Source organism: Rhinolophus sinicus, linkage group LG07 (genome assembly GCF_036562045.2).
Source record: "Rhinolophus sinicus isolate RSC01 linkage group LG07, ASM3656204v1, whole genome shotgun sequence".
NCBI classification, from domain to species: domain Eukaryota; kingdom Metazoa; phylum Chordata; class Mammalia; order Chiroptera; family Rhinolophidae; genus Rhinolophus; species Rhinolophus sinicus.
In genome coordinates, this window is record NC_133757.1 from 86684514 (window position 1) to 86697985 (window position 13472).

General features: G+C 41.2%; 1 long non-coding RNA gene and 1 pseudogene across 1 annotated transcript in view; both read left to right on the top strand.

Annotated features, from left to right (window-relative positions):
* Nucleotides 1-13472, top strand: part of LOC141572818 (uncharacterized) — a 316356-nt gene that overhangs the window by 137340 nt on the left and 165544 nt on the right. The gene's annotated exons all lie outside the window — the stretch shown is intronic.
* LOC141573000 (U4 spliceosomal RNA) lies at nt 10615-10738 on the top strand (annotated as a pseudogene).

Below are 13472 nucleotides of genomic sequence, written 5' to 3' on the forward strand. Positions count from 1 at the left end.
GGGTGGAAACATTGATACAAGGACCCTAATACTGCAAATTGGGGCCCCCCAGGAGCAGGCTCGATGAGCACCAAGCCTGGTGACACAACTGGAAACTGCTCTCTAGTAAATGTTACCTAGAAATGGCCTAATCAGCCCAGTTCCCTTCATTTTCCCAGCAGTAATTCCCAGCATCCCTAGTGTCATGAACCTGATGACGAATTTGGAATTTAGTGGCCCTGTGAACACTGAAACTTAACTGAGTGACTCTGCCTTCACTATGTGTGGTGCAGTTTGCTTAAATGCTCCTTCACTCAACTACCTGGTGCCTCGCTCTCCCACGGCTCCCTTTGGGAAATGCAGCCTCATTTTGAATCCGTGAGAGTTGATGACGAGCCATGACTTTCTCATCTATGCTTACCTGTCCTTTTCTGGGGGGCTGGATCCTGCTTCATAGCTCTCTTTCTCCATCTTTAATTTTTTTTAAATTTATAATTTTGTTTCTAGCTTTATTGAGATATACTTGACAATTAAAAATTGTATATATTTAAGGTATACAGTGTGATGTTTTGACATACGGAAACATTGTGAATTAACCACCACAATCAAGCTAATAATATATCCATCACCTCACATAATCACCTTTTTTATCCTGTGTCATGAGAGCCATTATGATCAGCTCTTGTAGCAAATTCCAAGTACATAATGCAGTATTAGTAACTAGAGTCACCGTGTTGTACGTTAGCTCCTCAGAACTTACTCATCCTGCATTAATGAAAGTTTGGACCCTTTGATCAGCATATCCTTATTTCCTTCACTCCCAGCCCTTCGCAACCACCATTCTATTCTCTGCGTTTAAAGGGCTGACTTTTTTAGGTTCCACGTGTCACTGATGTCATGAAGCATTTGTCTTTCTGTGTCTGCTTTATTTCACTTAGTAGAATGTCTTTCAGGCTCATCCATGTTGTTGCAAATGACAGAATTCCCTGTTTTTAAAGGTTGAATAATATTTCATCATACACACACACACACACACACACACACACACACACACACACAGAGGGTGCCAAAAAAAAGTATACACATTTTAAGAAATGAAAACTGTATTAAAATTGTAATACTCAATATATATCGATATCAAAAGATGAATACAAGTCACATTTGACTTCTGCAATTATAAGAGGTGCTCAAAGTGGTGACCATCAGGGTCCAGATACTTGTAATTTAGGCGAACTACTGCTTGAGCTACGTTGACCAAAGTGTCCACTTGTATACATTTTTTTGGCACCTCCGGTGTGTGTGTATATATAAACTCACACACACACACACACACACACATCTACACACACACGGAGGGTACCAAAAATGTAAATATATTTTAAGAAAGGAAAACTATATATGCTGTGTTTCCCCAAAAATAAGACCTAGCCAGACAATCAGCTCTAATATGTCTTTTGGAGCAAAACTTAATATAAGACCCGGTCTTATTTTTCTATAATATAAGACCGGGTCTTATGTAATATAATATAATATAATGCCGGGTCTTATGTTAATTTTTGCTCCAAAATTTTTGCTCCATTAGAGCTGATTGTCCGGCTAGGTCTTATTTTCAGGGAAACAGGAGATATATACATATCACATTTTCTTTATCTTGGGTGGTTTCCATATCTTCCCTTGTTCATCTTAAATGAGCTTATCTTACCTGTTGAGAGTGGCCCCTGCCTCAAAGCCTAGATGTGACATCACTGCATTCTGTTTAGTTGGACTCCATCGTGCTCATTGAGTTTTGCTTACATTCATTATTTTATTCCTTACTCTCATGTACATATACATTCCCTTCAGGAAGGAAATGCTCCTGTTGCATGCTCAGTTTTCCCGGTTTCTTATCTTGTGTCAGTAGAAGCCTACTCTACTTTCCTGCAAAATGAGGCCCTCTGTGTGCTACACGGCCAGGAGAGAATTGCTCCTGATTCTTGTGTTTGCCTGGCTTGAATTTTCCATCACTGTTCCTGCAAGGAGCCTCCTTTGATCATGCAATTTGGATTCCTGGAAGTCTGCACTACTTTTTTTTTTTTTCCCTCAGGTAGACATTCAAACTTCAGGACTTTGATGACATAAACTTTAGAGAAACTCCAAAACTATTTAGTCTGTCGCTGAAGATTTTCTACCTTGGGAAGTAGAAATCTCAGTTACAACTGAGGATTGTGTCTCTCTGGTTATGAAGGCAGGGGAGTGTAAAATCTTAGGAGGCTGAAAAAGGTTCACCAATCTGGGCATATCTTAGTAAGAGGAGTATGTCTGGGTTGGCACTAGGAACCTTGGCTGAAAGAATTAAGATGCTTATTCCTTTTGAATCATTGTATGTCCATCTCCTGAAGGCTAAAGGTTTGCAGTACGTTGATGAACCCACTCAATTATTTCTCTGTCTTATCTCACTGGAAGCTTCTTACCCAGGTGTTTCAAAATGTCAATCTTTGAAACTTCCATAGTGTTCTCAATTCCAGAGAGACAGCACTTAACTGGGGAATTGATTGGAAGCTTTGAACAAGAAGGTCAGGTTGCTGAGGAGTAGAGCTCCCCAGCAGCGACAGTAATGAGAAAATGAGTATTTGGAAAAGCTTATTTTGAGCCACTGGCTGACTTGATTCCCGCGATGTGCAGAGTGGTAGAGAAAATAGCTTACAGCTGGATAACTTGGGATGTCCACTCTTCCAAAACACATTTGTCTTTTCATGTATTTGCTGACCCCCCACGTTGTGACAGGCAAGACAGAATACAGCAAGAAGCGCAGCAAGAATGCTTTTTTTTCCGCCCAGACGAATTCTAGCAGAAAATTGTCCTTGCCCTGAATGCTTGGAAGTGGAGACCCTTGGGAGCAAGTGACAAAAAGGGATTATGCAGAAGGTCCTTTCAGTCATGTAAGGTCAGTTATGGGTGTAATTTTTATTAGTTTCTGTTTTTCACCCCTAGTAGTTAAAAATAAGATTCCTAATCTTCCTTCCCAAAATCGTCTGGCCAACTCAATGATCCCAATTCATGATTTCTATCCCAATTAAATACTTCCATATGTCTCTTGGTTTTTGGACAAGACAAATCTTTTCTGTCTTAGAGGCTAGTGTGTTTTTAATCAGGGCATGTTGTAATTGGTATATGCTATGTCTATAGTAAACAGGACCGGTAGAAAGAATTCCATTTATTCACTTATGGGTCTTGTAATAAAAAAATTGACTTTATGCTTTTAAAAAAAATTTTTTTTAAAATTTCTTGCAAAGAAAGAAATCTCTTCGAATCAGCAATGCAAGGTGGGGAGAGCTCTTCTCACTCTTATTTCTTCCCCTTGCCCTCTGAGCAAATATTTGGCCTCAATACATGGAATAGATGTTGCCTTCATAATACTAAATTGTCTCCCTTAAAATAAAATTAGCTCAAAACACAGAAAAAAGACATTGGGTCAGAAATTTAGCATAAAATAATAGAAATAGAGACCATTTACTGAGTGCATAAATATGCTCGGCCTAGTGCTCAGTTCTTTTTCTACAATATGTTTTCCACTCTCGCAACAATTTGAGGGCATATCGTTATCCCCATTTTACAGGTGAAGGACTAAAGGTTCATAGGTATTCGGTAACTTACTCAAAGTCACATAACTGATAAGTAACAGAGCCTGGTTTTGAACTTGGGCATCTCTGATTTTAGAATTTTATTTCATAGTCACCACACCTCCTCTCAGCATGGTTATACCTTAGAAAATGGGTAGAACTATAAGATCCACACTATTGTTAATTCTCAGGTAATCACTCAAGCAGGCAGAGTATTTCTGTAGTATTTACGGATTTTGTGACCATCACTGTATGTTGCATGTATTGTGTTGCATTAAAATCTAAGCAGAATGTAAATTTTGGAGTCGCTAAGGTTTGAGATCACCTGGAGCATTGAGAGGAATGAGTGGAATAAATATTGAATGTGATAGCAGGTTACCCTAACATCAGAGACCTGGGTCTAGAACTGACTAGATGTGTAATGTAAAAAAAAAGTCACCAATTTTTTTAAACTTCATTTCTTTGAGCAGTTTTAGGTTCACAGCAAAATTAAGAGGAAGGTACGGAGGTTTCCCATGTACCCCCTGCCCCACACATGTACCGCCTCCTCCATTATCAGCATCCCCACTAGAGGGGCACATTTATTGCAATTGATGAACCTACACTGACACGTCATTATCACCCTGAGTCCATAGTTCACATTAGGGTCACTCTTGTGTCGCACATGTTACTAAGCTTTTCAAGTTTCTGTTTCCCCCTGTGCAACATAATTGTTTGTATTTGTAACATGCTTTATTGTTGACAAATCCACTTCTTTCTAATGTATTTTCTGAACTTGAATCTTGCCAGAACCAGGTAAAAGGGCCATGATTATCCTAATTCTACAGATGAGAACACAAAGAGGCTAAGTGGCTTGCCTAAAGTCAACTACTAAGTGGCAGAGAGATAATGTTAATTCTAATGTAAAATCGAGTGCCCTATACCCTCGGCAAGATTGTGAGGAAAAAGTAGCACAAAGTACGTGAAAATGCTTTGCCGTCTATAAAATCCTACAAATGCAATTTCATTTTTATAATTTGATTTACAAAAATAACTTTTATTATTATTGGAGATCTAGTTCTTGGTGAAGAGGTACCCCTTTTGTACCCAGGTTGTTTGTAATAGTGATGAGAGAACAGGATAGGAGTTTTCTTGGCTCAAACACAATGTAACTGAGAGATCCATCCAGCTCCGAGCACTCTTTAGGACACTTTATATTCCGGATGAGAGAAGTGTCCATGAAAGAACATCCAGCCTAAGAAATAGACTTATAAGAGTTTGTCTGAGCCAAACCGACGACAATTGCTGGGAAACAAAATCTCAACGGATTGAGAAAATGCTCCGGAGAATGGCAGTTTTGCAGTGTATTTTATACATTAGAATCAAAGGAGGAGATGTAAAGAGGGTTACATGAAACTCATTGGTGGTAAATTAGGGAGGAGGGGGGAAAGCAAAGCCGGGAAATCTCTGGGACTGGATGAAAAGTAAGACAGAGACACATACTACGTGTACATTGGTGGCTACAGGATAGTTAACATGTACAGCACATAGAGATGGTAGGTGGGGAACAAGATAACCATGAGGGGTTCTGTGCTCTCCTGCTCTGGTGTGGTGGTTGTGGCTTGAGAGGCCTGGTAAAGATGATGCTGACATTCCAAGGGTGTGTTATCTTAGATGCAAAAAGACAATAGACAGGCTCACTTAAATTAAAGATTGACTTTGACAAAGAAGCTATAGGCCTAGGATGTGATTACTCTCTCTGACTCGCTTTTAGTTAGGAATTTTTACGTTCATACCATCCTACGTGGTTACTTTTGGTCTCTGAGTTTGTAGGGCCTGCCATGCTGGCCTCCTCTGAAGTTGTCAGGTTTAGTATGTAGCCCCTTTTTCATCCACAGGATATTTCATTAACAAGAAACAAAATGTGCAAAGGTAAATTCTACAATGAGCACAAGGCCTCTGAAAGTCCCACAATGGCTCAGGCTCTTAGACATCACAGAGTATGATTGACTCTGACCCTTCCAGGCATTAGAGAAGGGAAGTCCTTTCGACACTGAGGTGCCTGTAATTAGTGTCATGGCCCTCTGGCCGTGCTACGCAGCTGGATCTCTGTGAGCTGGGGAGCGCCCCTCCCCCCTCCCCACTAGACTTTCCTGGCAGACAATCTCAGGGCCTTCTTTTCCTCCTCTGTTGTCCCAGGTGCCCACAGCAATTCTGGAGCAGCCCCAGTCCCCTTAATCTTCACAAAGAAACTCTTCCTGCTAAAGATTCAAGGTTCATGGGCCTGACACTTCGAAAGACCAAAATTCAAAACGTGAGAGTCTGGAGTGAGGAAAGGTTTATTGATAGAGAAAGAGCCCTTGAGGAAAGATAAGGGGCCTGAATCTCCTGCAACTCCATCCTTAGAGAGTCCAGAATTCAGGCTTCTTTTTGGTCAAGGGAAGGGAGAGTGGGCGGAACATGAGGTCTGTGATACCCTGGTGCCAACAGGCACCCAAGGAAGAGCAGGGAAAAATCTCTAAATCTCTTTGTTCGGTGGTTCATTGACCCAGGCTGATCTGAGTGCCAGAAGCTCCAGCCTCAAGCAGAATTCCTCTAATAATGAATATACCTATAGCAGGAGCTATTTGCCTGAAGGCCATGGGAGAAATACAGGGTAGAATTAAGATAGAGTCAGAGACCCAGCATTTTACTCTGTGGTGCTCTCTCCCTCTCTAACTAAGGATGCCATCACATTTTGATAATTCATCTTGAAGACCAAACCCTTCAAATAATATAAAGAATTAATAACCAGGTCCATAATGAAATGTGGAAAGATCCATTCAAAACATTTGGGTATAAAAATGAGTGTGTGTAAAACGTGTGTGTGTGTAAAAGAAAGGGAGAGAAAGAGGGAGGGAACTAAGGGAGAGACATGTAAAACATGCAGTTTCTAAGCACAGCTGGAGAGAGACGCAGGAGTGCAGCAGAGACAGAAAAGAAGCAAGCCCTTCATTCACTAATGTGTGAGCTTGACTGTTCTAGGTGTGAATGATAAATTGTTGCCTACAAGAGGAAGACAAACATGGGATACACCAGAAAAGCGACTGAGAGTATCAGCGGAATCAGAAATACAATAGGTGTGGGAAACTCTAAAATATATTAGGCTTTGTCTAGACCAAGGTTTCTCAATGTTAGCATTATTGATATTTTGGGCGGGATAACTCTTTGTTATGGGGGCTGTCTTGTGCATTGTAGAATGTTTAGAAGCATCCCTGGCCTCTATTCATTAGATGCTGGTAGCACCCCTCTCGAAGTTGTGACAAATGTCTCCAGTCCTTGCCAGCTAGCCCTTGAGGTGGGGGAGGAGAGAAGCAGTAAAGCAGAATCATTCCTGGTTGAGAACCACAGGTCTCAATCTTGGAAAAGATGCTGAGTTAGGGGGAAAAAAAAGTGGAATCAATATAGAATCTTGTAGAATATTAACAGAAAACCTGATGTAATAATAAGGATACAGATAATTTTTAAGTATTTTTGGTTTTGTTAGGTAGAAGTTAGAAAATGTAGGAGAAGGGGAGGGATGGGAGCCCGTCTATAGTGCCTACAGCGAAAGCTCATAAACAGCTTTGATTACCCGCCTCCAGCCATCTATCTGTTTTTATAACAGATGAGGAAAGATGATCTGGAGCAAGATAGGATCTGAGTCAACAGACCTTCACCCATCTTAGGAGGTCACCCCCTCCTGTGGAAGAACATGCACCACTTTTCCCTGCCAAATCAGTATGTAACTCCCTCACCCCACCAGCATACTATAAGTTTTCAGGACAAAGGCTCTCGTGCTCCCTCTCTGTCTTTCTCTGTCTCCTTCTCTCTCTGTCCCCCTCTCTCCCACCTCGGTTAGGCCCATTCTCTTCCTGGAGAACGTATCACTAATACCGGGAGCCTATGCCTCTCTCTCCCACCTCCTAGACCCCACCTCTGATTCTTCGCTGTGACGGCAAGAAGAACCGAGACTCCTGTAACACTTTGCTTCTCTATCATATTGAAAATTTCTATGAAGAACATGCATTACTTGCATAATCAGAAAACAATAAAACCTTAAAAGTAAAGATACTTGAATTAACTATTTGTGAGTGCTCTGGTGAGTGAAAGTGTATTCTGAGAAAAGAGGGCCCCATGGCATTCTAATGAGATAAAATGAAGAGTCAGACTAGACTCCAGGGGAAGCAGAGCAGTCACAAAAAAAGGAGGAAGGAGGAAAAGGACAAAGAATCAGTAAAAAAAATGAAGTTTCCAAGAATTAAGATCTTTTTCTGCTTGGGTATGGAGTGAAACTCCCAAGCACTGAAGGCTGGAATGGTGACATTTGATTGCGTCATATGCAGATATGTTAAGGAAAGAGTGAACATTAGCAGATATGAATAATTGCATAGAATTGATGGTGTTTCTAAATGTTTATATCTGTATTTTCTTCTTGCTTATGACTCAGAGGTACTACAGTATTTGTTGGGCTGTTATCACGCAAAGAGAAGTCCTCAATAGAGAGACCCCCCTTAACTAGAGAAACCTCCTAAGATCACAAGGTGGTAGAAGGAACAAAAAGATCAAGCACTCCACAAAGATGGTGGTGGTTCTGCTGTAGGACATTTCTGTGTGTATGCGCCAGGATCGTGGTCTTGGGAAACCAAAGAATGGAAGCACGGACCGGAGAGGCAAGTTGTTGCAAAAGAGGATAGTTTATTAAAGCAAAGAGTTATGGCTCTCAAGTGAGAGGGGGTACCGGTTGGGATGCCCACTGGCTAAGGTAAAAGGCTCTTGCTCATATATCTTCCCTTGCCTGTGTGGGGAAGGGAGCTGTCTCCTTCTAATGGAATTTGTCTGTCAGATTTGCTCTGTTTGTCCAACCTGAAGGGATTAACTAAATAACCCTTTTTGAATAACCCATTTCTGTCTATCAGATCTGCTCTGTTTGTCCAGCCTGAAGGGATTTACGAGATAACTTATTAACCTCAGGGTTCCGTTGCATTTTTGTCCTGGAGCGAATGACTTATTTCAGAACCTGGAGTTTCAGGATATGGCTGCCTTTGTTTATTCCACGAGGGATTTTCCTGTCTATCTAACAACATGCTAACTAACCTGTCTCAGTTCCAGGGTACAGCTTCTTTCCTTCACGTCCATTAAGGTTTCCATTATACTAGCAAGATTAAAGCCTTCGAATGCAAAATTTGATTCCTTTAGATAGGGGAGGGGAATGATACCTAGCTTTAGAATCTTTTATCTAAAGAATGACTTAATGGTTAGGTATCACTAATTGTTTTACTTTCAACCACTTATTTGTTTCACAGACATTTTTGAACACCCACTCTGAACTAAGGCACTCCACTAGTATCTTACACAAACAGTAACATCCTAGGTACTTTTATTATCATATGGCTCCCACTGAGGTCTTCCATTTGTGTCACACCTGTCCCTAAAACTATCGTAAGCTCTCAAATTGTCTTCTGTCCCAATCAAAATGCAAGCTGGCTCAGAGGAGGAGAAGATGAGCCAGGCCCTGAAAGATGAAAGATTCTGATTCTGACACCAATTCCACTGTCTGTTCTTTTTCCATACCACACAGCAGTTAATTCATTTCTGACACTGTCTACCTGGAGACAGCTCCAGGGCCCACCGGTGAAAGGCTCAGTCTTGCAAAACTGCTCCTCTGCTCCCTTCAGACTCCAATGGCAGGCCCAGGTTGTCACCTGTGCTTCTGAACTACTCGCTATGGACTGGAGGTTCTCATGACACCCTCCTTGAGTTCACTTAATTTGCTAGAGCATCTCACAGAACTCAGAGAAATACATTCCTTACTAGATGACAGGTTTATTATAAAAGGATAGAACTCAGGAAGAGCCAGAAGGAAGAGATGCATAGGGCAAGGTGTGGGGAAACGGTGCGGAGCCTCCCTGCTCTCTCTCTGAGTGTATCACTCTCCCAGACCATCCGTGTGCTCACCAACCCAGAAGCTCTCTGAAGCCCATACTTTTGGGTTTTCTGGAGGCTTCTTACATAGACGTGACTGATTATATCATTGACCATTGGTGATGAACTCAATCTCCAGCCCTAATCTCCTCCCCAGAGGTCAAGAAGTGGGACTGAAAATTCCAACCCTTTAATCACCTAGTTGGTTTCCTTGGCAACCAGCCCCCATCCTTAGGTTACCTACAGCTTTCCAAAAGTCAGCTTATTAACAAGAGCCACCATTATCCCTCAACATTTGGAAATTCCAAGGATTTTTGAAGCTCTGTGCCAGGAATGGGGATGAAGACCAAATACATATTTCCTGTTACAAATCACAATATTACAAAGGTACATGTACAGGATGGTGAATGGAAGGTTGCTGAGCAAGAAGGAAAGAGAATGTGAACCTCAGAACGTGCATAATATACTGGAGAAACTTTAAGTGGGACCAGCCATACTGAGCGTCTCTTCCTCTTGGAAGGTCTTAAATGATGGGGTGTGAATTCATTTGAGTGATCACCACACAGATAGACTAGAGAAATTGGATAAAACCACAGATCTTTCCATGTCAGCCATCCAGGTTACTGAGCAGGTGACTGAAGTTCAAAGAAGTTTAGAGACAGATTCCAAGTCATCAGGGATCTTCTCAGCACATATGGGTTAGAGGCATGGGCTTTGGAACTAAATAGATTTTGAGACTGCGTTTAGGCTGCAGCACTATCCAGCCATATGGCTTTGGGGGAAGTTTCCTAACTTCTCAGGGCTGCTGTCCTTATTCATAAGGAGGGAATAATAGTGGTACTTATCGCCAGCAGTATGCTCGTGAATGTTTAACATCCAGCTACTTGGAGGGAAAAAACAAATACTGAATTATTGCATTTGTTTGTTGCCCCTAAGTAAATAGACCCACCATGGCTAATTTCAAGCTACCAGTGTTACTTGACTGAACACAGACCTGGGAACAGATGCAAACATATACTGGTACAAGCTGGTCCAACACATCCCTGCCTGTCACGGAGGGTGCTGGGAGGACTGAATAAATACTGCTGGTAAAGGGCTTACTAAAGTGTCTGTCAGCTTTACGCCATGGCAGTATCGTAGCCAATGAGGTTTATCCAAGGCACGATTATTGCTAATTGAAAACTAAACTGTCTGTCAAATGGTAGGTACTCAGTAATGTTTTCAGGTACTTCCTGGGGCTCCTGACTTCTAACAGTGTGCCCTTTTCACTGTATCAGGATGCTTTCTATGATGCTGCACACGATCTTATGAAGCATGTCTGCCGTGGGATTGAGGTTGGGTTGATAAATGCAAGTGCAATGTTGCTTGTCCCTAGATGCTGTCAGCACCCACTTCATGCATTCTGTTGTTTTGGAATCACAGTTAAAATCATTTATCAAAGTCAGGCTGCCTGAGAGTTTTCTCCCCACTTGAATGGCATCACTCCATTCTTTATCTCCTATACTGCAAGGCCAACCTCTGGATCTACCCCCTTCTTGGAAGGTTTTAATAGTTTTTGGCAAGGAGCATCTCTTCAAACAGGCTTCCAGGTTTCTGCAGCCATTCTCTCCTATGGCGTGGAGAACAGCCTGAGCGTGTGTGTGTGTGTGTGTGTGTGTGTGTGTGTGTGGTTCTGGCAGGCCTGCGTTTATAGTCATATGGCACTTCTCTCTTAGGAAGGGGCCATCTCAGCTAATATTTCTCAGGCTATGATGCAGAGTCTTTTCTAATTGTCTACTATAGTTGGCACAGCCTTCTCTGTTTCCTTATTCTCGAAATCATGCAATGTTTATGCAAATTAAAATGCATTTAAGTCTTACTGAAGATTATAAAGCAAAATGGAATTTGTCTGTCTGCTTCCACTCTTTCATTGTTTCCTTTATGTCCTTTTAGAATACCCTTTCTTTTCACATAAGGTGCTCAAAGATTTAATGCTGATTTTCTACTTTCACTCCTGCTGGGTCTCCGTCTCATTATTTCCAAGTTCCTATCCGTTAAATGATAAAGGGTAGTTCTAAGTTAATCAAATAAAATGATTTCTGCTGACGTTAGCTCCCAATCTATAATTCTTCCTACAGCATGCAATTTAGATTATTGGAAATATTAATACACATGCCTCCAAAAGATCCCAAGGAATAATACCAATAGACAATCACAAACATTGTGGCAGGGGCGTACAGGATGGGAAGAGTGTGTCCTCAGGTGGAAGGACAGGGTTTTGCAGGTGCAGATAGTCCTATCATAGTACAATGCACGCAGCATAAAATATGATAAAATAAATATCATAATATGATAAAATAAATTTTTTTTCTAACTCTAGTGGAGGTAACAATACAATCCAGCCAATGGTTTTCCAAAAGTCTCTCTCAAGCTTTTAAATTCAAAATGATCAAATCTTTAGCTCCCTTAATATGTGGAGCTTAATGTACTCTGGCTCATTAGAGCCATGTATAGAGAAAAAAAGACTTTTTTTGCTGGAACCATTTCCCCAACTCTGAGTATAGTAAGATTCTATGTCATATTTTTTTCTGGACAAAACAAAGCTACTAGAATAGACCAGCATATGCCACGTGGGTAGTTTGGGAGAGTTAGCTGACAAAGGTATTTCATGTATATACTATCTTTTAAGGGGTTGTAGATTCTTTCCAATAAATGCAATGTCATCCTTCATAAATATCTAGTGGTGTCTCTAGTTCCTTTGGGCACTTTATGTAGCTAGCTTCACATATTTTTCAGGAATGACCTGGATTTTAGACGTATGGTATCTTTGTGCCTTGCTTTATGCCTTCCGTTTGTCTCACTTGACTCAGAAGAGAGAAAACATTTCCATCTGCACACTTAATGGAGATTCTGCTAAATCTGTTTTATTAGGGCTATTTCTGATTGTAGGTTTCTCACTTGGACACCTTCACTTCCTGAACCAATCTATCAACCAGAGTATTGATTGAGCACCTCCGTTTACAAGGCAGCAGGCCAGGGTTGGTTCCAAAAACAATAATGTATTATATATCTGTCAAAGGCCTCTCTGGCAAAGGAAAGCTCTGAGTATGCAATCTAATTTTCTTCTTTTTGAGAGAGATTAATGGAAAATAGATTCCATTCCACCTTTGCATCTCTTCACACAAGCCCAGAGAAAAATCATGACTTGCTCAAGGTCACACAGAGAGTGAGCATGAAAACCTGATATCGGTTGTCATAATCAGAGAGGTAAATGAAGTGGTCACAGAGGACTTTCAGGGCACAGGCCAATGTAGCACCTAGGATTGTCTTTCTGCATATCCTTGAGAAGTGATTTCAGCAGAAACAATTTTCACAGGAGGTAATCTGATTATTGACATTATCAATCTTCAGAATGCAGGGTCAGCATTGCCTTTCCACTTGGCCATTCTCAACAGCTGGGCACAGTAAGCATATCACAGGCAAATTTCAACTGTTCACCTTGTTCAATTTGTGCTTACTTACACGGCTTCTGCAAACACAACAAGCTGCTGTCTCCAAACCACTCAAGCATGTTAGAATTTTCACTTTTCTGAGCTGAGATCTTCTGATTAGGACTTGACACGAATAAGACGTTGACCTTCAATGCATTGGAGGGAAAATGGTGTGCTTGCATCTATTTTTAAAATGCTGAAGTAGAGGTTGAATTGACAGTAACCGCTGACCTTGAGGAGGTATTGAGTTCTTGTTATCCTAAAAAGGAGAGCTGAAATCATAACACAATAACAAAACAAACCGTGAAGTCAAAACTGATCAACACCAATTTAATTATTGAGTTTGACTAGCAATCGATGCCACAGCCATGGTTAGGTGGGAGAGGCATGTGCGCTGAGATGGGGAGAAGAGGCATTCTTAACCATCTCGTTTTGGATTGTACTTTTCTGCTTCCTTGCCTGACTGATCCACGACTGGCTGCTGACGTTGTGATTTTCACCT